At 41.8% G+C, this 24,250-nt stretch overlaps 1 protein-coding gene across 1 annotated transcript in view; it reads right to left on the bottom strand.

Moving 5' to 3' along the window:
- The window catches only part of LOC105277904, a 121,548-nt gene that overhangs the window by 62,976 nt on the left and 34,322 nt on the right, over nt 1–24,250 (bottom strand). The window contains exon 2 of the mRNA XM_011336634.3: nt 8,187–8,239. The gene's annotated coding sequence lies outside the window, so the exon portion shown is untranslated. The remainder of the gene's footprint in view (nt 1–8,186; nt 8,240–24,250) is intronic.

Raw genomic sequence — 24,250 nt, 5'->3', positions numbered from 1 at the left:
TTCCAAACGGCCTCGAGTCGTCGAAATGCTCGAAATAATCGCTCTTAAAATTTTAAAGCTCTGAATGGTCGCGTCGCCGTCTAGTCGCGGCATTGTCTTATAGCTCCGAGAGATCTTTCCGAAGATGAGATAGTTGCGAGATCTGTCGTGAAATTTAAACAAGCTTCGGCAGAGCGGGAGGAATATAAAGAACCGAGCTCCAGGAAGACCTCATTGATGAATCGCGTCGCTGAGCGTAATCGCAAACGGTAGTTTATCCGCGCTGACAATTGATTAGACCCGAGATAATATAGAGCTCGAGCACACCGAGAAAATGAGGGAGGAAGAGAGGAAGCCTCCGCGCTTCGATCGCTTCGACTCAACTGCACCGTGCATATAATTACGTTTTCTCTCATCCCGCATCATTTCGACGTAGTGCCACTTCGTCGTAATTCGTTCCCTACTTTCGTCCCCTTCGAGTATTTCAGCATGTGCGCGTCCTTGCTCTCTTCATCTTCTCCTCTTTCGAACACCAGCACACAAGTCTGCGAGAAAAAGGGGCAGAGAGAGAGAGAGAGGAAGAGGAAAAGAGAGAGAGAGAGAGAGAGAGAGAGAGAGAGAGAGAGAGAGAGGCGTATCGTGCACTTTACCGCGACTGCAAAATTTAATGAAGTCACAGAGAACGGGAAAAAGCCCGTATCAGCATCGGACGTAATTTAAGGAGGTCAGGCTACGCCCGCTTTGTGCATTCGCCAAGCGTAATTCTTTATTAAATATTTCCGCTTATCGTTTGTGGAACTCGCATTTAACGAAACGGCTGGGTACGCTATTTCTTTGCACGGATTGCTGGTGTCGGTTCAGCTCTCATAGCAATTCCCAAAAATTTCGCACATGTACTTTTAGAGAGAAGCAACGCTGCGTGACGCTTTATCATAGCTCGTCGCAAAATCGATAGTTCCTCCACCGAGAAATTGTTCTCCCGCTTACAACTTGCGGAAACGATTTCGCAATCGTATCGCAATCTTGAAATGCTATACGTCCAAATTTGCATTAATGTGCACGGATTCAGCATATATATCAAGCCGTGTATACACACCATCGTATATGTATACACCGTATCGTTACTGTACCATTGTATCATTGTATCTTGTACAACTCCACGAGTGACAGAGTGAAAATGCTGAGGTTTCGTTCGATCGCGTATCGATACGACTTCAACGGAGAGCGAAAATCGCTTAGAAGGACGGTTCGCGGTTTTTAATGCCGTCGCGACCGCTGCATGTGGAAGCCATGTATTACATCATGCGAAACGATTCTATCCGTTCTCGCAAACTCTCAAAGCGCAGAAATATCAAGAATTTTTTGAACTTTCACGTGGTCCGCGCTCATAAGACGTGAATCGCTCGCTCATGCGAGAATCGTCGCGCTTTTGCTTTTGATAAAGCCCGGCGGTTGGATTTTTTATTAAAAGCTCGCCGCGCCATCATCCATGCATCCATCCATCCATTCGTGCCGTCCACCCACATGAAAACGCGGTCCTGCGAACGAGCGGGAGGACCACTTGACACTAATCACGATACGTGACCGTCAAAGCCCGCGGTAGATCCTCGAGTGGACCATTCGGACGCAAAAGGAAATAGAATCAAAGAGAGCAATTAAAAGCCGACGAGTCTCCTGTCTTCGTTTTTTTTCCTTCCCTCTCTATCCGTCCTTCTTTCTTTCTCCCTTTATTTCTATCTGTCTGTCCATCTACCTATCTACCTGTCCATCTCTATCTCTCTCGCTCTTCGCGGCTGCCCTTTCGCTGGCCTTTCGGACCTTTGCATCGTCCCTCAATCAAGGTACCCAACGCGCACACAGGTGCCCGCGTACGTGTGCGCGCGTGTGCGTACGTATACATGAAGGTACCGTGTCCACGTGTGCACGCAACCCGTCGGGATCCTTCCCTTGTTAGAAGTCATTTCAAACATTTGCTATATCATGATCGCTCGCTCGCTCGCTCTCTCGGCACCGGAGCTCAGCCGGTGCCGAGCGTTTCTTGCTCGCGGTCCCTCGAGCTAGGAGAAAAGACGTCCGGTCGTAGGAACGAGACTTCGATGGTCCCTCGACACGAATTAAAGAGCCATTCGCGCGCTATACCTCCCGGCTCTGCTCGCATCCTCTTCTTGCTCGTCGCCTCCACGTATGCGGTATACGCGGCGACGGGCTAACGAGCATCCCGAATCCTTTCGAAAACACGACGAATCGTTCCTGGTATTAGTCACAGATAAAAATCTCTTGGAAATCATTTGTATCTTCTTGAGGTTTCGAAAGTGGCAGGAACACGTATTCGAATCTGGAATTGACACCGGAATTATGGTTTGCGTAATTTCCTAACCGCAATGAATATCACAGCGATTTGGACATTATGAGCGATATTTGCAATAGATAATGCTCCTACACGGAACATTAACATCCATTCCTCAGTTTTACGAAACAAGAGTTTAACCTTTCGAAACTTGTATAGTTTTTAAATTTCTCAGATTCTTTAGCTCGATTAAAACTATAATATGTATTTACGACATTTATGAGATCCTAAAAAATTCTATCTTCAAATATTCAAAGCAACAATTCATAGATCCAAATAATTAAATCACAAGAAAATATTTGTAAAAGAAAAAAGATCAGAATTATTAAGTATGCATCAGTATCCGTAATTCTTCTTGATGGAAACCCGATGTATTTTTTAGATTATCTATTCTGCCGTGTCCCTTCCTCTTTTTCTTCCGCGGCCTTTCCTGAATATAAAGGGGGGTCTACAGGTGAAAGTGTACCCGATACCCGCCACTGACTCTTAGTCATCCTAAGACATGTCGTCGGATCTCGAGTAGGTAGAACAATGCCGGCTTCATGCGTCACCCTCTTGTCTCCTCGTTGCTGTCTCTTGAAATAAACGCGCTAGATGCTCCGCACTAAGGAGAGCGATTAGCGCTGTTTGCCCTTTCCTTGTCGTTATCTACCTAGCATGAGATCTTTCGAGACTAATTGCAACATTAATAACTGAAGTGTTCAGCGCAACAGTGATTTAACTCACTTTATAAAGAACTTAAAATTAACAAAATTCCTTTCAGAGGTAAAAGAGTGAAAGCATCAAGTTTCCAATTATTACCCATGGTATATCTCGATATATACATCTTTCAAAAAGATTATTCTAATATTTCGCATTTTAGAAACTCGCCGAATTTTTCAGACACTCAGCTTTCCTTTAATTAATTCAAGTGTGTAGATGAATAAGCAAACACCTTGTGAATACAAGCGTAAGATCTTCTTGAGGTTCGCGTGAAGAACGGAGTTCCATCGTGCATCTATCCATTTCGTTCCTCGCGTTGCATCACGTTGAGACGACAGGCATTCCACGTAATTTATCGCGCCGTTTACATAATCGAAGGAACCGTGTAGGGCGAAACGTGTACATTCGCAGCGGGGATGCGTGTGCTTGGTCGCGACACGAGAGAGCACCCTCTAGATACCAGAGAGGAAAAAAGAGCGAGATGAATAATTGTCAAGAGAGAACCATTCTTCCCAAAAGATGGAAATAAAGCATCGAACAGTCCGCCCACTCCAACTTTTACACTTTTATCCGGTTTTCTACTTATAATTATATTTTGATGCCTATTTTGCATTTCGTTTCAATCATATCGTCATACTTAAAAAATTTTACATTAATTCCATTACTCCATTAAATTAAAAGCTCTTCATGCTTAAATGCATGATTAAATCAGCGTATCTCAAACTATGTATCCTTCTCTTTTGATTTAAAAGTATTGGAAACAACTGTTAAGTCACAGGGGAATCTTTAATAAATGCGCGATTTAAAGAGACGTTAATAAATGAGCAACGCTATAAATATTAGATTACACTCGGTAGTTTCGTATTGAAATCTATATCGAATGTGTATCGCGCTATGCGGATTGCGTTTAAAATTGATAGCCCGACCGACACAAAACGCCGCGCCGCGCCTTCTACAATTGAATCTTCTGATAAATTTCCTATTTATATCTCGACGAAACTTGAGTGGCGGTACAAACATCTCCGCCGTATACGGCAAAGAGTTCGAGTCAAATAATTTCTCGAATTGTAATGTCGCTGATAAATCAATTGTCGTCGTGACGCGATTGTCTTTGACAATCGTGCTCGCAGGTACAATGCCGCGTTAGCACGCGCGAACTGTTACATGTCGGTTTGAGTTTTACTCTCGAGAATGACAACTGTTCAGTGATGTAGCGTGGAGGCCATTTTTTAACATCTGTATTAATCTTCCGTTTTCACATGTTTTTTTCCAGTTACCTTTCCCTCCCGTATTGAATTTTCCTTGTACACCCGGAGAGAGCGATGATATGGTAACCGATTAAATTCCATGATTATAAAATATGTTTAAAAGTTTTAATATTTTTCGAGTACTAGATGGTGCTCAATTAATTTAAGAATACAATTTTTCTATGTTTCATAATATATTTATAAGATTCATGATTTATGTTTAACATAATATAGTAATAATTAAGTTGTATACTTCGCTACCGACTGCAATTAGCATTTTATTTAAAACCGAATGAAAAAGGATCAGCTTTCAAAGTGCATTTGCGTACCGTGAGTTATTTCTGGGAATAACGCGATAGTCATCCCTCTCACTCCGTCTCTGACACATATAGAATGACCGTTCAATATTTAAATGTTTTGCTCAACTTCCCGAGCTTCAGGCTTTATCGTGAATCGAAAAGCCAACAAAAAAGAGAGAGAGAGCTCGTACAATGCTCTTGTCCATTCTCGCGCGTGACTGAAAACGTTCTCTCTCTCTTTCTCTCTTTCTCCTTCTTCCTCTCCCGTGTCACGTTAAAATTCCGAGGACCGGTAGTCGCTCTTTGTATTCGATATATATCGGGAACGCGCCACAGGAGGATGCAAGCCACAGAAGAAGCCCAGAAAGAGGTGCGCAAGGTGGCACAATATAAAATCAACCGCTCATTTAAATATAAACGAGCCGCGTTGGACAAATAACGTTTCGTCGGCCCGATGAACACGTTATCCCCCCGCGCTAACTCTAATTCACGATCTCCTCTCTCGTATGCACCAAGACGACGGCACAGTGTATCGAGGCACCGTGTATACTGTATAAGCGACATTTACATATCTTGATACATACACATGAGAAAAATCGATGGTGGCCACGATGGCCAATCAGAAAGCGGAAGGCAGACCCTACGCACAGACGTTCTAATGTACATGGCGGACGTGCCGAGACCGATATATGTGCATATACAGGGTGTCCCAGACCTATCAAAATATATCCTGGAAAGAAAGAAAGAGGGCTGTAAGATGGAATGGATATTGTGGGGATAATAAGTGACTCTTTCCAGGGAATCTTAAAAGTTCTGGATGACTAACTGGTTAATTTGCGTTTGTGTCGCTGGAACTATACATAAACTTCATGAATGAGAATGTATCTCATACAAGGAAGGTGTTCCACTAAATTAAATGTTTAACCTTTTGAATCGAACAGATACAGAATAGTTGTTATCCGCTATCTTTTAGTCTAAAGCCGCGTACTCACCAGCGGAGCGATCACGAGCGAGCAAGGGCGAGCGAGCATTCGCATTCGATAATCGTTTGGTGTGTACGAGTGAGCGAGCACGAGCGAGCAGGAAAACACTCGCTCACTCGTGCTCGCAAATGATCCGGCTGATGTCGGTAAATCAAAGAAAAGACATGCTCGCGCTCTCCTGGCGTAGACAATTGTTTTATTAAGGGGGGAGCCTGCTTTAGAACGCTGAAAATAAGGTATATTTTACGAATTGTTTTTGGAGAAACTATACAGCGGATCATTATAAAACTTTGATGCATTTATTAGTACATGTTTAAAGATAAAAAAAATTATTTTTTTATTTGAATATATCGCTTGTAGAGGAGGTCGTCCTGGAGAAATCTTAGTGCAGCCGCGTCGCCGGCACTGCAAATTGGTGAGCATTCTCCTGCCTCCAAATTTCGTCTAAACTGAAAAATTGAAATATGTTCTCGTTATTTATGAATTCCCATCGTCGATGAACCAAAGAGAGAAGAAAAAAGTTGAAAAGTGCCAAAATGGTGGAGCTTAGAACACAAAAGTACGATTTTTAGGCAAAGTTTTTGAACTTTTTCATGCAAAAATAATTGTTTAACTTAATGTTTTTATGAATATTAAAGGTTCATCGACGATGGGAATTCATAAATAACGAGAAAATATTTCAATTTTTCAGTTTGGATGAAATTTGGAGGCAAGAGAATGCTCACCAATTTACAATGCCGGCTGCACTAAGATGCCTCCAGGACGACCTCTACAGGCGATATATTCAAATCAAAAAATAATTTTTTTTATCTTTAAACATGTACTAATAAATGCATCAAAGTTTTATAATGATCCGCTGTATAGTTTCTCCAAAAAAATTCGTAAAATTATACCTTATTTTCAACGTTCTAAAGCAGGCTCCCCCCTTAATTCGACCGTTCGGCGAGCAATACTGGTGAGCAGTTCACTTCTTGTCCTTAGTAGTGAATGTTCTACAATATGGAATGGTCAAGTGATAAAATTATAACATTAATAGAAGCTTACAGAATGCATCCTGTTTTATGGGATGCTAGTAATAAATATTATAAAATAAGAAATAAAAAAGAAGATGCATGGGATGAAATAGCTGTAAGCCAATACAATTAACTGCAATACAATAAAAGCAGCACTTGCACAAAGTAATTTATTATTTCTCGCCATTACACGATGCTTGCTCATCGGTGGTCGCGGCCACTTTACGGATCAACCGCGAACAGAAGAGAATTTATACCAGTATGGACGTAGGGCGAATATTTGGCTCGAACCTGAGCGAGCATTTGTGAATATGAGCGAACGCTCGCTCTTGCTTGCTCGTGATCGCTCCGTTGGTGAATACGCGGCTTAAGGTGCATTTATCGAGAAGCAAAGTTTCTTAAGTCTGCTGTAATCCAACATTCAATTTTTATTGTCTCAATTTATATGCCTAAAAATATAATTTAAAGTTTCATGCTGTTTTACATATTAAGTACTTTTTTACTAACTTCTAAATTAGAATACGGCATTAAATTCTATTTAAAATTTAATGAAAGATCAGATTTTTCTAATTTGAAAATGACTTATTATTTTGCATCTCTTAATAGAAAAGTGACATCAAGAAAAGACTCTGAATTCAAGTTTAATTAAAAGCTTACTCGCTACGAACGTATTGAGGGACACCTTGTGTATGTGACTGACTACTGACCACTTCGCTTGTGTTGTGAGCCTATTCGACGCGGGTTAAACAGTTCGTCGAAAAAGGTACCTACTTAAATCCACCTCCCTCTACCTCTTTTCACCCTCCCCAACTTTTATCGGCTTCTGTCGTCGTACAAAACCGTAAATTCTCCTCGCGTTTCATTCAAGAGGAATAACGAATCGCTTGTTTCTGGGAAAGACCGATACACCCGCGCGGAAGGAAGGAAGAGGGGAACCAGAAGGCAGGGGCCCGAATAGGGGAAGGCCAAGGCTTATCGTAAACGACCAATTTTATTCTCACCACGAGAGCTATTCGTCGCGCGAGGACGACGTAAAGACGTCTAGACATTATTATTTAGGAGAGAATCGAGCCGCGCGGAGAGGAGCTTGCAGCTATCCCGCGGGAGACACCCGATAGAATGAGCATAAGAGAGAGTATGTGTCGTAGAGTTAGCTATCGACACTTAACACCGAGAACAACCACCGGTTATCGGCCACCATCGGAGTCACGACATCGATGCTAACGCTTTTATTGTATCTTGACTATGCAACATTTCCCTAATTCGCGTTACTTTATGTACTGATTTGTTCAATCATGAGACTTCCAATATTGATAAATAACAAAAAATTGAATAAACGTTCCGTATTATTTTAATCACTAAAGTTATTAAATTATTTATATACATATAGCTATATACAAATTGACGATATCGATGAAAAATAGTAATGTATATACAGTTTTACTTATGTGATAGCTTCTTCTCAACATAAACAAAATTCGTTAAAAAAGAACGATTATTAGACGTATAAATAATTATATAGACGTATAAATAATTCTTTTAAAAAGTTACGGTATCGTTGTTACATTTTTCACTGACACTGTCAAAGCGAAAAAATTAAAAAGCGAAGTACGAACCAAACGCAAGGTGTGGAGGCGCGAGTTGAGTATCCGAGTGGAAAGGCCGATATCTGAAACAGAAAAATTACAGGCACGTTATAAAGAGAGAAACAGCAGGAAAATTTGGCTCGCGTCAATTCGATTCAATAATGAAGCACGGATGTCGAGAGACTCTTTATTCGAGACAGCTCGGCACGGGAGAATCTAATGGATGATAAACCGATATCCTTTCCCGTCTGCTATTTGGCTGTCTATTCTTTTGCATCATACCCCGCTCTTAGCCGATAAAATCATAGGGCGAAGCACCATCGTGTCTCACGGATCGACCATCGAGGGCCGATTCGCCGTTTTCGAGATATCGGTGCGCGCTATTCCCGGCGTATCGTTCGGTATCGTTAAGAAAATGATAGTCCACGGCGCGAATCGCCGGGAAAAATGGAACAGCAGGTGCCCGCGCGTCGGCTACGCAAGCAATCTGTCAGTAGGTGGATCCGTGTAATCGCACAGCGTCGATTCTTACGAAAGTGTGCGTTGCGTGCGGCTGCAGAAGCGTTCCCCGACCCGACCCGACTCTTCTTTACCCTCCCAGTGGTAACCGAGAGAGAATTAAAAGATGTAAAATTGGGCAGACTCGCTAATGTCTCCAACGTGTTTAATAATCATTTGTTTATTGGATCCATCATTTTCCATTCAGCGAAAATTATACAGTGCATGCTTTAAAACATGTGTTCGAATATGTATGTAAAGAGAGATAGGGCACTCGCCAAACTGTCTCAAACTGCGCTAAAACTTGCGTAATGTCACCTGACATTTGAAGATCTCGTTGTGGCTCCAGTTACGTTTCGTCGAACTTGGCCGAATCTCGTTAAATTCACTCGCTGAATTTGATATAGGAATGCAATAGTTGAAAACTATGACAAAAAGTCATAGTTTCGAGTATCGAAAAACAAGACGAGAGCTTTGAATACGCCCAATTTGATCAAACACGGATCAATGAAACGAGAAAAGAAAACGTTGTATACCTGCTGTATACCTTGAAAACGCAGGGATTCCGTGTGAGTTAAACGGTAAATACGCTCCGAACGCACGCCACTTGGTTACGCCAACGTTTCCCCTCCGTGCCACCCCTTCGCGTGCGGATTAGAGCGCACTAGGCGGGCCCCATTATTTTTTTGTCCGTCACGCTAAAAAACGAAGGCGCTCGAGCAAGACGCGTATAAATTTTGGCCTAATTTTCAGGGCTCTCGCCGGGGCTTATGATCATGCAAATCCCGCGCGATCGTTCGTGCTCGAAGGTCGACCGTTTGTTAACGAAGATTTTTCTCGTCTCGCCGCGCGAGACAAATGATCCATACGGCAAGTATTATGCACGGCGCGAAGCAAGACGAGATATTCAGCAGAAAAAATAACTACGTCGGCACTTTTTCCATGTCGGTTAGGCTTAGGCGGAACAATCGATCTTCCGAGGAAATCCTTGACACCGATCGCTGCTTGTTTCGCACTTGCAAGATCTACAATGGCTGATTCCGAGATTGGTAGAGGCCTTGAAACCCGAAAAGCCGCTTAAAATTCTTTCCCGAACTGTTATGCAGGTATACACGAGTGCGAAAAACGAATAGGAAAAATCTAACCATCGTACTTTCGGACCTATGAATTATTCACGATTGTTACAAAAAAACTTGGAGTACTCGTCTCTCACTGAGAATTGCTGAATAAATAATATCTGTGAGATAAATGAAACTTTATGAAATGTAACGGTGTAACATGAGATTTATTTTTCCTCCATTGTTCCTGAGGAACGAAATAAAAGAAGAACGAAATGAGATGACCACGAGCAATTACATTTTATAACAATCAGCTTTACTGTTCCACAATATAAATCAACTTTATCTCCATTTTAACAGAAAGAATTAAATGGAAATATTTATTGCTGAATTAATTATTATATTTAATTAATATTCCTCCATCAAAAATAGTCTATGATCCTAAAAGTACTAATGAAACTCTTAGTATTCCGTATTCATACAATGAAACGCTTGATGCTCGATTGTGTGCTTCTGAGATAAATCATTAAAATTTGACGACTCGTTCTATTCACCTCGCGAATGAGAAAAGATCGTACGATCGCAAGTGCGGAAAAGTATTCTTTCCGAATTATAAAGAACTCTTGTCTGCGGCAGTTTTGCAGGAATCCCTGCAAAATTTACGGAGGGTTTACCTTAAAAGATGGCTATTGTTCTTCCTTTCGTTTCAACGGAACTGTTGTAAATGGAAATTTACACCTTTCGCGACGATACACGCTTCGCATCGACGTACCATGAATTCAAACACAAATTGATGATTTATTCATTCCTGTACAGTACAACGCCGACACATCAGATTGCAAGTACCGTTAACGCAGAGAAAAGGATAATGGCGATCGTGTCTCCAATATTGCAGCTTGTAAAAAAATATCCTGCCGCAAATAAAGTGTTCAGACCCCGAAAATGTGGAGTTTTCGGCCTGCGACCATAAAAAGGAATACAACCTTTTATTACCCTTAAAGGAAAATACTCTTTGGCGATTGTTTTCAAGAACACCCAGTATTCCAGTATGATGAACATTCTGCGAAAGTTTAGTGGTTTATTTGAAGGACATCCCGTACAGATTGATGCAAAATGTCTCGTTATTTCCAATTTCCGAGCGCATTAATAATTGCCACGACCGCAATCGTTATATAAATGATCGCAAGTAATCAATAACATCAAATACGATGTTATTACAATAACCATGCGTGTTTCATTAATGCCTGGTTCACTACCGAATGCGTAATCTCGCATAATAGACCCACTCGAGCTATTTGAGAGAAAATCGCGAATCGATCGAGCGCATTCGGGCCTCCTGGATAGCGAGGGGGAAATCATCGTTGCGACCTAATCCCCGTTCCCTATCGCCCGATCGGGGAACGGGCATCTATGATCGTGTGTGACCGCTATTATTGCGGTCTGCCGTCCAACAGCCGTCACGCGTATCTACGTGCGCGTAACGATCGTGGGGGACTTCCGGAAAAGAAGGAAAACTCGGCCAGCGTAATAATCCCGTTGGAAACTACGAACTGCGTGCGCAATTACGGTAAGGTAGAGTGCAGAGACAAACGTGGGAGACAGGAAAATAAAGGGATAAGTTTGTCACTGTGGGACGAGCGTTGTTAAGAAAGTACGTATGAATCGTTTTGAAGAAAATTAAAAAAGAAAAGAATGAAAAATTCAGAGAACACAGACGAGAAAAAGATACACGTGCAAGCCTGAAAATCGCGAAACGAAATAAATGCACGCTAATTGCAATATGAAATTTCATGTTGAAGTTATTCCGACAAGTAACAGAATATGCAGATGCTTTTTTATATCTACTAAATATGAAAACACATTTCTATCCTTTTAATGGCTGTTACTTGAGAAAATGCGCAAAGTTATCTGACAGAGCGAACCGTTAATTATTTTGCGCGATTAACGAGTAATAAACAAATTCTTTTGCATTCGCGAAGAGAGACAAGATCGAGCAGAAATATTTCTCTCTCTCTCTCTCTCTCTTCCTCTTTTGAATGACAAAGTTCCTAGGAGAGACTCCGGATGCGCGACGTACGTAAATTGAAACGTGAAAAATGTAAGTGACAGGTTTAGCAACGGCTTGCTCCACCGCTTCCGGTGTTCGCACACTTGTTCGTGGATCTTCCGCTTCCTCCACGTCTCGCACGCGACCGTGAAAAGGAGGGGACAAGTGTGCCACGCGCGCGAATGTGACACACTCTTTCAAAAGGCGGCCCGGTATCTCTCACGGGTGAACTGTGCAGCGGTTGAATATTACATCATGGCACGATGCGCGCAATTGGACGTCAAGTTTCCGCGTAACGCTCTTCTAGTGCTCGCGAGGTCGAGCGTTATCCCGTAGCGCAAGTCGCGCGAACACGAGCGCGTACACGAACTCGAGGACGGCTAATGTTCGCGTAGTCACGGAAATTAAGGGATGCGCTGCTTCTCCTGTTTGCTCTTTGCAGCATAGAGGAGGACGGTCTGGGTCGCATGCCCGGTTTATGCTCGATATTACGAAAGTTATGTCGTAATGGTGCTTTAGTTTTATATCTTCTATAGCGCGCCTTATTCTCTCGTTCGTCCCGCTCCTTTGCTCTCTTTTTCCCCTGCTCGCATCGTTTTACGGAGCGATAAAATTACGGAGTCGAGTGACCACCCACCAGATGACCATCCCCCGCCACGAAGGATGTATTTATGGCCGCGATAACGCGACGTCGCACAGTGTAACGTTCCCTTAACAAAAATAAAAAATCTGTTCGACTAATCTTCCACTTTCCTTATTTGATTTTAATAGTATAATGTTTCGACATTTTGAAACAGTTGATGAATAGTCAATATACATCACATAGTAATCAGAAAAAAATTCTTACAGTTTGAAGACTTACAGGTTAGATATACAATAGCCGAATTTATTTGCTTTACGAAAAACGAGATTTATTCTCAACAATTATTTGCTTCAGTACATAGTGGTATTATATAGTCAAAATTGTATCTTGAAATTGTTTCTTTTATATAAGAAAGCAATATTTATAATAATATGGGTAAGGTTCCTTTATTTTAAACACATTTTCCATCTTTTTAAGAATTTTGAATAAGAATTAAAAAAAAACGATAAATATCGATTTCTTGTTTTTTCAATGAAAAATTGTATTTTTTACACTCTTTCATTTAACATATAGTTATGCTGCTTCTCGTTGCTCTTTCTTAAGATATTAACCTTTTTAAGATCCCCGCCAAGAAATATCGAACTATACTATTCTCGAAGTTTGGAGAATTCACTTAAAGCACAGAAGATGTCATCTGTGTATGAACATATTTTGAATGTCATTAAACAATATTTTAAATATTTATTTCAAAATAAAATAGATTACATGTTTTGTTTTATATATTTTAAATAATGTTAAAATAATGTTAATTTTTATGTTATTATTATGTTTATACTAACATAACAAAGAAAAATAAAATTTAGTTGCGTTAAATTTGGAATTATGATTTTTGAATAAATTTCTTATGTATTCGTTACACTGTGCGTCGGCCGAACCGGGCGGACCGTGAAGCCGCCGCCCCGCGAAATAATCATTTTCGACTGTCGTTTTTATTGTGAGCCACGCGCGCCGACTGTCGCGAATCGACAGTGCGGTGAAGTAGTTTCCCGAATGATTGCGATTGCCAATTTTTTGATTGCGCGCGCTCTCACAAAGACAGGTACTAGCTGTCGCCGATGACGGATACCGTTAAATCGGAAAGAGCGGAAATATCCTCTGCGGAAAAGTCGAAATGTGTCGGTTTGAAGCGAGCGCGTTTTGCTCTCGTCGATCAATCTCGGAAATTTGCTCACCGACATTTCGAAATAGTGGATGCGTCTCAGCTTATCGATTTTAAAGATGGTGCATCGTGCGGATGGCATTACGCAAAAATGGGTTAAATCGTCCGGCAATAGTCTCGAGTAAAGTAATTTAAAAAACGCCAAGTTTCATATTGCTGAGCCTCCACAATGCATATAATACATTTTAATAAATTTCGCGAATTATTTATGTACATATTATATCAAAATCAAATCATATTACAGCATATCAAAAATTTAAATAATTTTATGAAACAAAGCGGATTCTTTTCAGTTTCATTAAATTGATAAAATCGATATAAATGAAAAAAAAGATATACATGTATACATATTGCAATTCCAACTGGAAAATTATTGTAAATGATAGAAAAACGCTCCTTCTAACAGCCATTAGTATTATAGAATGGTCTTACTCCTAGTTTGAAACACGAGGAAATGTCACCAAATAGATAAATCGACGATAAAATTCCCGCACATATGACATGGTAAAAAATTGAATAACCGCTAGAGTCTGACAACCAACTTTCTTGACTTACGTATCTGCCTGATTGATCAGGCGGCCTATGCTGACTACATCTTTTTTTCATACACAGACATACACGATCGAAAGTTCAACGTTCTGCAAAGTTCACTCCTTAGTTTATCGCGGTGCATACTGTATGTACAATGGATTGCGTTCGCATACCGGCATTGTTAGCGACAAAACTTCCTCGATAAACCGTCGATGTCCCATATAAAATATTTACTACGAAAGACTACGGAAAATTCTATTGAAGTTGTTACACGTTGCGGAGGTCAGTGCCGCTTTTCGATCTCTTTACTTCCGACGTGTTTTCATATGAAAGTCGCAATCTTCTATCGCGACATCACAAAACAGGTTGATAAAATCTAGGCATTGCACGGCAGCGCAGTAAAACGTGACTCTGTTTTGCGAGCATTGCTCTTTCCCACGTGCAAATAATGTGGGCGCCGATAATTAGAGTATTGGAAAATACGCTCCAATTACCCCGTAACTATGCTTGTACATCGTGGAATGTATACTTAATACAAAGAGCTAATACAAAAGTTACGTCGGAGGTCAGTGACCTCTTGACACCGCTTCTTGTTTCACACGTTCCGTCTTGGAAACTTTTTCCAGAAAGCATACTATTGTTGCGCATAATTGCCTGTCTTACAATATAAAGTACCCGAGATAAAGGAAAAAATGAAAAAAATTTGGATTTTAATTGAAGTGTCGCGTTTCGCGATTAATAAACTGTCGATCGACTCGGCCGTTCCGCACGTCATAAAGTGCTCGACGAGGATGCGCTCGCTTCTGTCGTGGCTCGTTCGTGACCGGCCGATTCTATGGACTAATGAAAGTACAGTGTCGGAGAGTAGAGCGCTGCGCTGCTTAGCGCTGCGCGGCGCGACAAAAAGCGCGCGCGGCAGAAATCGATTAGCCCTGACAATTCTCGACTAACGGCGCGCACATTTCTCGAGAAACAACCCGAGGAATGAGAGGGGGAGGAGGAGGAGGAGGCGGAGGAGGAAGAGGAAAGAACGAGAACACCGAGAAGAATCGGCAGGGTCGGCGCTGGAAATTATTGTTGTGATTACACGTTCATGCGGGACCGGGGGTTCCGACCGCAGGTATAAAGGAAGAGGATGAGGAGGACGAGGACGAGAAGGAGGAAGAGAACGAAAGGCAAGAGTCTTGTCCGAGGATACAATATCCTCGCGAAACGTGCCCAGATTTTATTGAGAAAAGACGGGAGTCGCAGAGACTCGCGGCGCCGCGCGACCTCCCGCGCTACCACGGGTCCTGCAGGCCTTAATCTCGTCGATTATTTCGTTTGGGGATGCCGCCGACAGATGGTGGGTTCGAGAGAACGAGAGAGAATCAATTTCAGGGAATCAGCCCCCCGGGCTGCGCTCTGCCGCTCGCAGGAGAGAAAGGGAGCGGAAATACCAAGGAACACTGAAGAGCAATAATCCGGTGCGTCCGCATCGGCCATCTTTCCACCCCCCTCCTTGTCCCTCCATCACCGTCTTCTCCCCTTCTGGTGGAAGAAAATTAAAAACTTAAACTGTCGAGGTCGCGACATGCGAGCGAAATCAATTTCCGATTGGCGATGCTTCGCTTGGCATCAGTGGATTTGCGTAACTTGAAAGAGAAATCGGGAGACTGACGAGGGAATTGATAGAGTGGTGGGACATGCCTCGAGTATTGTAATGATATTGCACGATGTTTTACAGTGGGTTTCAATCTAACAATTCAAAGCGTTACGCAAACTGCGAAATATCACGACATGTGAGGAAAGATGATTATATTCTCCACGAAATTACGAAAATTGCTTAATATCAAGTCTTTTCAAGAGTGCTGAATTCTTAATAGCATTCCTAAAGCCAGATTATCGGAAGCAGCCTATTTTATAAGAACGTTCCGCAAAACTAGAACCTCCGAAAGCCGAGATTCCGAGCGCAACACGATCCAATATTTACCTTTGATTTAAGAAGCCCAACATAAATGAACAATTCCACGGAAGCCACGGAAGCAAACGCAGACGTCGTCGAAATTCGTGAAATATTTGCAGGAACGGGCGCGCTGATCCAGCATTGTCTCGATTTCGCAATCCACGATCACCTCGGATCGCCCCGGCGAGTATCGATTATCATATTAGCGCTCAGTGGGACACGCGGAACACACCTGGGAGCCGTCCTGGGAATCAATTTTTCAGATTGTCGGCGCGCTTTTATCGTGCGATGTATTTGCGAAGTTCGAAAGGGGTTAAAGCGTTCAACCGCGTAATCAAGAGACATTAATAGAGTTTCGACGTTTTTCTGTCGTTCTTCGATTCGGCGATAATCACCGCGTATGCCTCTCGGCACCCGCGCGATCAGCCGCATACGCAAAGCACGTACGCGCCGCGCGGAGAATCCTCGCAGCGGCTGCTCTTCCGTGGGGTTCTGGTTCCCTCATCCCGAAGGGGTCTCTCGGTCTGAGAAAATTACATACTCGTTACCCGAGAATCTCGAGGTACCTACATACGTAAAACACCGTACGAAAGAGGGAGAGAGAGAGAGAGAGAGAGATACATCCTTTGAATGGACACGCATATGCACACGTGCGGCGCGCTTACGCGCGTCCCCCTCATTCACGCGGCTCGGCTCGGCTCGTCTCGGCACCGGTGGAGTTAAAACCGTTTTACCAGAAGTGGCAGCACGTGATTACAGCAGTTATTCTTGGCTTTGAAGCTTTGATATACTCGCGCTCACTCTCCCGCCCTCCCGCCCTGGGCCTCTTTCTCTGTCTTCCTCCCTGAATCCGTACACGTAACTAGGGCGCGTCTCCCCGTGTTCAACCCAATGCGGGCGAAAATAAGCGCACGCGCGCGCACCTGAGTATTGGGAACGTGTCGTTTCTCGTTAAATTATAAGTTTCATCACGTGTCGTTTACCCACCCGTCCACCATCACGTAAAGCGCATTCCCGACCGTCATTCAACGATATTTGAACGGTCTCGTTTCATGAAAACATTCAGTGACGTGATAGTGGAACAATGAGCACACGGGGTAGTCTGTCATACGCGGACACAATTAGGGTGGTAATGACTTGAGCCGAGAAACAAACACATTGAAAGTGTACAGCAGAATCCGTTGCTATTTTCGGCACAAGCGACTTTAGGAACAGACACCCTCAGAAAGGATTTCTGATAACAAGACGAAAAATATTCTTGACTAATTTAATCGTATTACAAGTATAAAAAATATGAAAATAAAACAATTTTTAATTTAAATCAGTAATTTCTATTCTTCTCTCTCGAATTAAATAAGATTGTCTTACTGTCTTGAGACAAGAGTAACATGTACACATTTATGCTTATATATTCTTGTATGTAGAATAATTTGATATTAGCGCCACTTTATAGTAGGCTTTGTCGATGTCGACGCATCATTTTCTCACAGTCGCTCGTCGACTCGGCGCTTCTGCGTCCTTTATTCGGATAAAACGGCCAATATGTATGTGTTGCAATCGAAAATCGGGAAAGTGTTTCTGTGTTTCTGTTATTTAAAATGAATAAGCGCAATACTCTACAAGAAATATTAAAAGATATGGAAATGTCTTATCTCGAATCTTATTTCTCAAGTATATACAGGGTGTCCGGTAATGATCGCCCCTGCTTCCGTACATGAGTAGAGCGGATCGAGACGAAAAGAAAAAAAGTCCTATACCGTTTTGCGATATTCGCAATAATAATCGAAATATTGAATATTAAAGTGAAGCGAATCCAGAGCGCGCGGAGGCGAGTGCCGAGCCGCTCGAGGTATAGGATTATTATTGCGAATATCGCAAAACGGTATAGGACTTTTCTCTTCGTCTCGATCCGCTCTACTCGTGTACGGAAGCTGGGGCGATCATTACCGGACACCCTGTATATACTTACTTGAGAAATAAGATTCGAGATAAGACATTTCCATATCTTTTAATATTTCTTGTAGAGTATTGCGCTTATTCATTGTAAATAACAGAAACACAGAAACACTTTCCCGATTTTCGATTACAACACATAAATATTGGCCGTTCTGTGCAGATTCTACAAATTCTCTTACAAGAATAGAATAAGATGTCTTTTAGATCTCACAATATTCTTAAATCAAGAATATTTTGAACTTGCTAGAAATTTGTATCTAAATCCTTCTGAGAAAATTAATGAGATAGCACCAAGATTATTTGAATCTAGATTTTCGAATTTTCTATTCAAGATTAAAATATGCTTCTTTTCAATAATAAATATGATTGTCGCTATAGCGATCTTATTTTATGATAGATTAAAGAGTAATAGCATTAAGTCCAGAAATCTTTTCTGTGGGTGGAGAGTTATAATCTATTCCTGCTTCCTCGAGCTTGCAGATAATCAAATTGTAATCAAATTATCCAGAGAACTATCAAATGTTATTTGTACCACAATTGTGTTAACATTATCGTTTCACTTAATTTCATGAATTTATCTCCATCCAGATAAAAAGCTACTTTTGAACACGAAACAATAATAATGCAAGTGAGGATTTGTTATATAATAAATAAAGCGATGAACATGATGTAGTCCACGCTTATTGCAAAACTAGGTTAATACAACAGTTCTAGTGGCGAGTGCTTTCTGCGGCTATTTCTACCAGCTAAACACTACTATGATTACTCTACATATGATACTGCGATGAACAAGTTAGTGCAAATCATTAATTTGAGTTATAAACGACAATTTTAGTGGGAGTGATAACACTCATCTCTATGTTCTTACAAAATATTTGATAAAAAATCTAAATGTTCTTATTGAACAGTTTAAAGAAAACTGAAAAATAAGATTCAAGCATTATTCTTTTTTTTTCATAAACTTTTAATGTATCTTAATGAAAATACTTTTACTTTTCTCAAATATAAGAATGATTTATATATTTTTAAATATATTCTTCATAATACCCTCACACTTTGTTAATTTTAACGAGTTTTCTTTCTTTTTAATGTTTGCAGATATCTATTACAATTCCACTTGGGCATACAGGGAAATACGATCACCTTTAACTGTAGCCTAACAAGTCACACGAGACGTATGACGAAATCTGGTTGTTAGCAGTATCTCATTGCTCGCAATAAAAATAAGATGCCAGGAGAACCAACGCTCGCAGAATCCTCAAGAGAGGTATAAACGATAAGTGGTAGAATCGCCGAGAGGTTTTCAATATAATCATAAAAGTTTACTTTCGCTTTGACGTTGATGCGAATACTCATGATGCAGTAAAAGTCATTATAACTCGCCGGCGAATGTCGTTACGCGTTTATCTACGGTCTGGGGATGGACGTTTAATACCAGTTGTTTTGGGCGTAACGGCACTTCGGGCTTCACAAACTTCTCCAGGCCGAGATGAAATGCATCTTGTACGTTTCGTCGCTACGCATGCGACCTCGGCGTAAGTTTTGATTCTTTCATCACCGAGTTTTTGCTTGGGAAGAAAATTCCTTGTTAAACAGTTATTACATGAAAGTGTAGAATGCGGAAGCATTCTTACGGCCTGGAAAAAATTTTGTTCCTCGAGCAGAATTCTTTATAAATTTATGAATTTTAAAATTTAAACTATAGAATTAAATGATTTAAAAATTAAATTATATATTTACACGTATTATCATTAAAAAATATGTAGAGCAAGGCATAGGTATTTCAAAGAGGATAACTTGACGAAGATAAACTTGGCTAATTAAATGCAATAACTCAACGAAGCTTCGGTGTCCTTAAAAGCGACAAAGACGCTCTCATCGTTTCGCATGCTTCATTCTGCATATTCATGATCGACAATGTTGGAATCGAGGAGGTTAAAACATCATTACGTTCGCGAGAATGTTTACCTAATCCACGTTATCGTTACCCGCGTGTAAAGATATAAGCAAAGTTCGTATTTACGACGCGGCAAACTTACGCGGAGGGAAGCGAAGCAAGAAACGGGAGACGCCCCTTCCCGACTTTTAAACTTCGGAATTACGTCCACTTCCGGGGTGCACCGGCGACTTAGCTCGAGTAAAATAAAAATGTTGCAAAGTACACGGATATTCAGAGACATTTTGAAACTTATTTAGCAAAACTCCCACGATCAACTTTCGCACATTGGAAACTTGTGAGAAAGAGAGAGAAAGCAAGCAAGAGAGAGAGAGAGAGAGAGAGAGTCGCGTTCAATAAATTTGTCCACGTTTACCGTTCGCAGTGCCGTCGTGCGCCGTAGAGAGAGCAGTCCTTTATATTTATTTAAACAGAAAGTTAATAAACCTTCCTCTGTGCGCCTTCAACTGGTAGAAACGAGGAGTCCTGCCCCTCTTCACCCCGCGCGATATTTAACACCAAAGTTTCCGGCTGTGGAGTACGCAATTCCACTTTCGGTTGTATTTGCGCCGCGAGTTTTCCGCAATCATAACGAAGTTCCTTCCTCGAAAGGAAAGTTATTTAATTCGATATCGGCGAGAGTACCTTCCTGTCGACACGGATCCTCGATTCGTCAATTAACGGGAACGTGAGTGTGTATTTAATTATTCAACATTCTTAAATCGTTGAGAAGTACACTATGCGTACATTTTGTAATAAATGTAGAATCACTGCGTATTGATTCATAAAATAAATTTCTTTTTTATTCTGATCCTTGTACTTTATAATAAAATTAAAAATTATTTTAAAATTAGAAGCGACAAAACTTTGTTACAAAGTACCTACTTCAAGTTAATGTACATTGAACGAAGAATATATTATACAATATTTTGAGTATAAAAAAATTAATATACGCCGCTTGATTAAAATTAAATTTTTGAAAAATACCATTTCCTGAGCTCACGTGTACTCTTTCCACACATACACTGATAATATTTAGATAAAAATTTCATTATAAAAATACGTCAAAAAATAATAATTAAAAAGGTATTATCAAAAATAAATATCTCATTAACCGGAAAAAAGAATTTATCACTTCAAACATTGGTGCATCAACGCGATAAGACGTCACGGAATTGTTTCGTTCTCTCACTTTGCCAGATTTCTCCACATTCGCAAGAAGATTGCATAATTTTCTTCTAGAGGCAGAAAAAGCTGACGAACGAAAAAAGATATTTTCACGCGAGTTCATCGAAATTGCGAGCACGTAACGTCCTCAACGCAGTACGACGAAATTGGATTAGGTGAAACTGGAAACTGTGATAAAAAAGCGAAACTTCAGCGGAGATCACTGACGTCACATCCGTCGATCCGTTTGCGTCTATCATTCGCGAATTCGGCGACTCTGTATCGGCGTCGTGGAACATCGCGAATATCGGCGCGATTTATCGTGATACGATAACGCACGACGGATGCGACGCACGAGGATAATTCGACGCCGAAGTTACGAAGAACGCGAGCGGGAATAACGAGATTCGCAAAATGGAAATGGAATATCTCGCGGGTAAACCGCGGCGAAAGATTCGCGATTTAAGGGGAGAGATTGTCGTGTACTCCGTAATAAACGGTAAATGTCCCTTCATCTCGTTTCGCTTCCGCCTCTCACGTCAAGCTTGGTCACCGGCGCGTGACCTGTTGAATTATTCATAGTTGTTTCGTGCAAATACCCCGCGAATTGAACGTCTTTACGCGCACTCCCCGAATTCTTGTTATTTTCAGACAAATACGATACACCGATACGCTAACTCAAATTAAGCGCGAATAGACGCGAAAGAGTAAGCAAATACTAGTCCAACTGCAAGTTTATCATGCAAACCGTTTATTTTATATTCTGTGGAATAGCATATATATTCAGCTCTTTCCTGTTATATTCTCAATCAATTTGAACATTTTTCTATTTAAATGACGAACAAAATAAAAGAGCGGAAAGATGGAAACGTGAAAATGCTTGAATAAATACAGAGAAATCGAGGAAACATTAATACACACGTAGCAATATCATCATATAGCAGAATATATTGGAGTTATTTAACAATATTTCTTGACATGTCGTTCACTGGCTTGTTTACCTCGACACGCGCAAAAATACGAAGTGCCATTCACGGCCGATTTCATCAAACCTCCCTGAAATTCTCGTTAACGAACGTTACATCGTCGAGCCATCGATTTTTAATAGTCCGTTAAAAATAGAGGACCGATAGAGACAACTTGGCAATTGCCAGTGCTGACGGTCCGATGTAACGGGAGAAGGGAAAAACTTCGCGTCCAAGGGATCGTCGAGGATTTTAACGGGCGCGATTCATCCTGACGAAAACTCGGCCGTTTATTAGTCGAGCCTTCGACTGCTCGCTCCCTCACGGAAGCGCAGTCGGAAAACATCGGATATCGCGCTTGTGAGCGCTCGCGCGCGCACAGATTGGGAATGCAAGCGAAGCAACACGGGCAGAACTCGAAATATGCTCGATCACAGTAATCGACACGCATCCGAATACGCGACGCGTTATTGGGACTCGACTGATTAAAACACCGTTTCGGGGTGCGCTTTCCCCCCCCCGATTCGGCTCCGAATTATTAACGGTGAACGAGCGGATTAACGCGCGTTAACGCTAAGTGGCCACGGCCGCATCATGAACAGGCGCGTGTAAATCGCCCGTGAATTGAAATAATCGACGATTGCTCTGTCGCCGCCTCTGTCGCTCTTGACGCTGATATTATCGACGTGCGTGTCCCATGGAGCGCGCGGATTGCCTTATTGCTCGCGAGTGAGTGATCCAGGGGGGTGGGGGGGTGGTTTCCACCGTGCTCCACCTCGGCCTTGCCTTGCGACGTGGACCGCGCGACAGTCCTTGGCTCTAAGATTTTAAAGCTGATCTCGTGTGCACGTAAGGTCGCGCGCTGCAGTTGAGCGTCAAACTGCTGCGCAAGGTTGCACACAATATTACGCAAGATAATCGGATGGTGATCAGCGATAGTAGGAAATTACGATAAGGTTCGATTCTTCGAATGCCGTTATCGATGGTAAGAATTTTCGCTCGATTCCCCTGTAATTCTGCCGCCTTGGCATTTTCGTAATGAAGACTTGATGATGCTTAATAATAATTAATAATAGAACGTCGAGCGTCATTAACCGCCGGCTTGAACGCATAGAATTGCTCCAGGAATTCCCGCTACTCACTCCTGCATATTATACGTACTCGTGTTATAATTCACAGGTTCGGTTGAAGTTATATGTGTGCGCACACAGTCATGTTTCTCTTTTCTATAACAAAACTTTATGAAAGTATCATACTCCGCAGAATGCAATTAATACGAAAACCCCGTTGCGATAGCATCGCGGGGAAGGGCTCGACGATTTTCCCAGAGCGAAATTACGTGGAACGAATCTCTCGTTGTTGCATCTTATTTTCTCCGAGTGCGTCGACTGGTAAAAAAACAAAACGAGAGACGTTTCGCTTTAACGCGACCGGCGGGGGCACGAAAAAACCAAATCTAAATTGCATCCTCAACTGCGAGGGTTTCAGCCGTGGATGCAGTATGCGTCTCACGTTTCGTCGTCTGGCGGTGAGGCAGATTTCGTTAGACGGTGATGCGAGGTGTTAAACAAATGGGAGCAACAGCGAATAGGCGTAAATGACGCGCGCACAAGCGCAACCACCGAAAATCGTAGCTCGATGCACGCACTCCGGCGCTTCCGTAATGCCGAATAAGCAAACATTATCTTCAAACGCCTTTAGGAGGAAAGCCCCCGTAAACATATCGCATTTCACGCGATGCACACACGACGTCTCGTATAAGCATTACAAGCGAGAGGAGGACCGTTCAACTAGCAACAAGCGAGTCCCTTGTATCCGCGGACCGCGGCTGTACACGCACGCGGCTTACGTTACATAAGCGTTCCGCAATAATCTCCAGCCCGTGTGCGATTCATTACCTCCAGCATCGCCGCAATGCTACACCTCGGGAGATAATTTCGAGTTGCGTTATTATGTCGCGCGATACTCGAACTCTACGCCGTGTAAATAATAACTTTGCAGTCGACGACAGAAGAGAGGGGAGGAGAGCTTTTCCCGCTTTATCGCACGGAGTAGATAAATGTCGCACTCTCTCGTACATGAATAAATACTTGCGTGCGGAGGGGATTTGTCTCAGCATCCCATTTAGTGAAAATAATTTATATATTTTTCAAACAACGATGCCCGGTTGTGCTTAGTGCTTTATATCG

This window comes from Ooceraea biroi, chromosome 1 (assembly GCF_003672135.1).
Source record: "Ooceraea biroi isolate clonal line C1 chromosome 1, Obir_v5.4, whole genome shotgun sequence".
In the NCBI taxonomy this organism is placed as follows: domain Eukaryota; kingdom Metazoa; phylum Arthropoda; class Insecta; order Hymenoptera; family Formicidae; genus Ooceraea; species Ooceraea biroi.
This window is presented reverse-complemented; position numbering and strand designations above follow the sequence as displayed.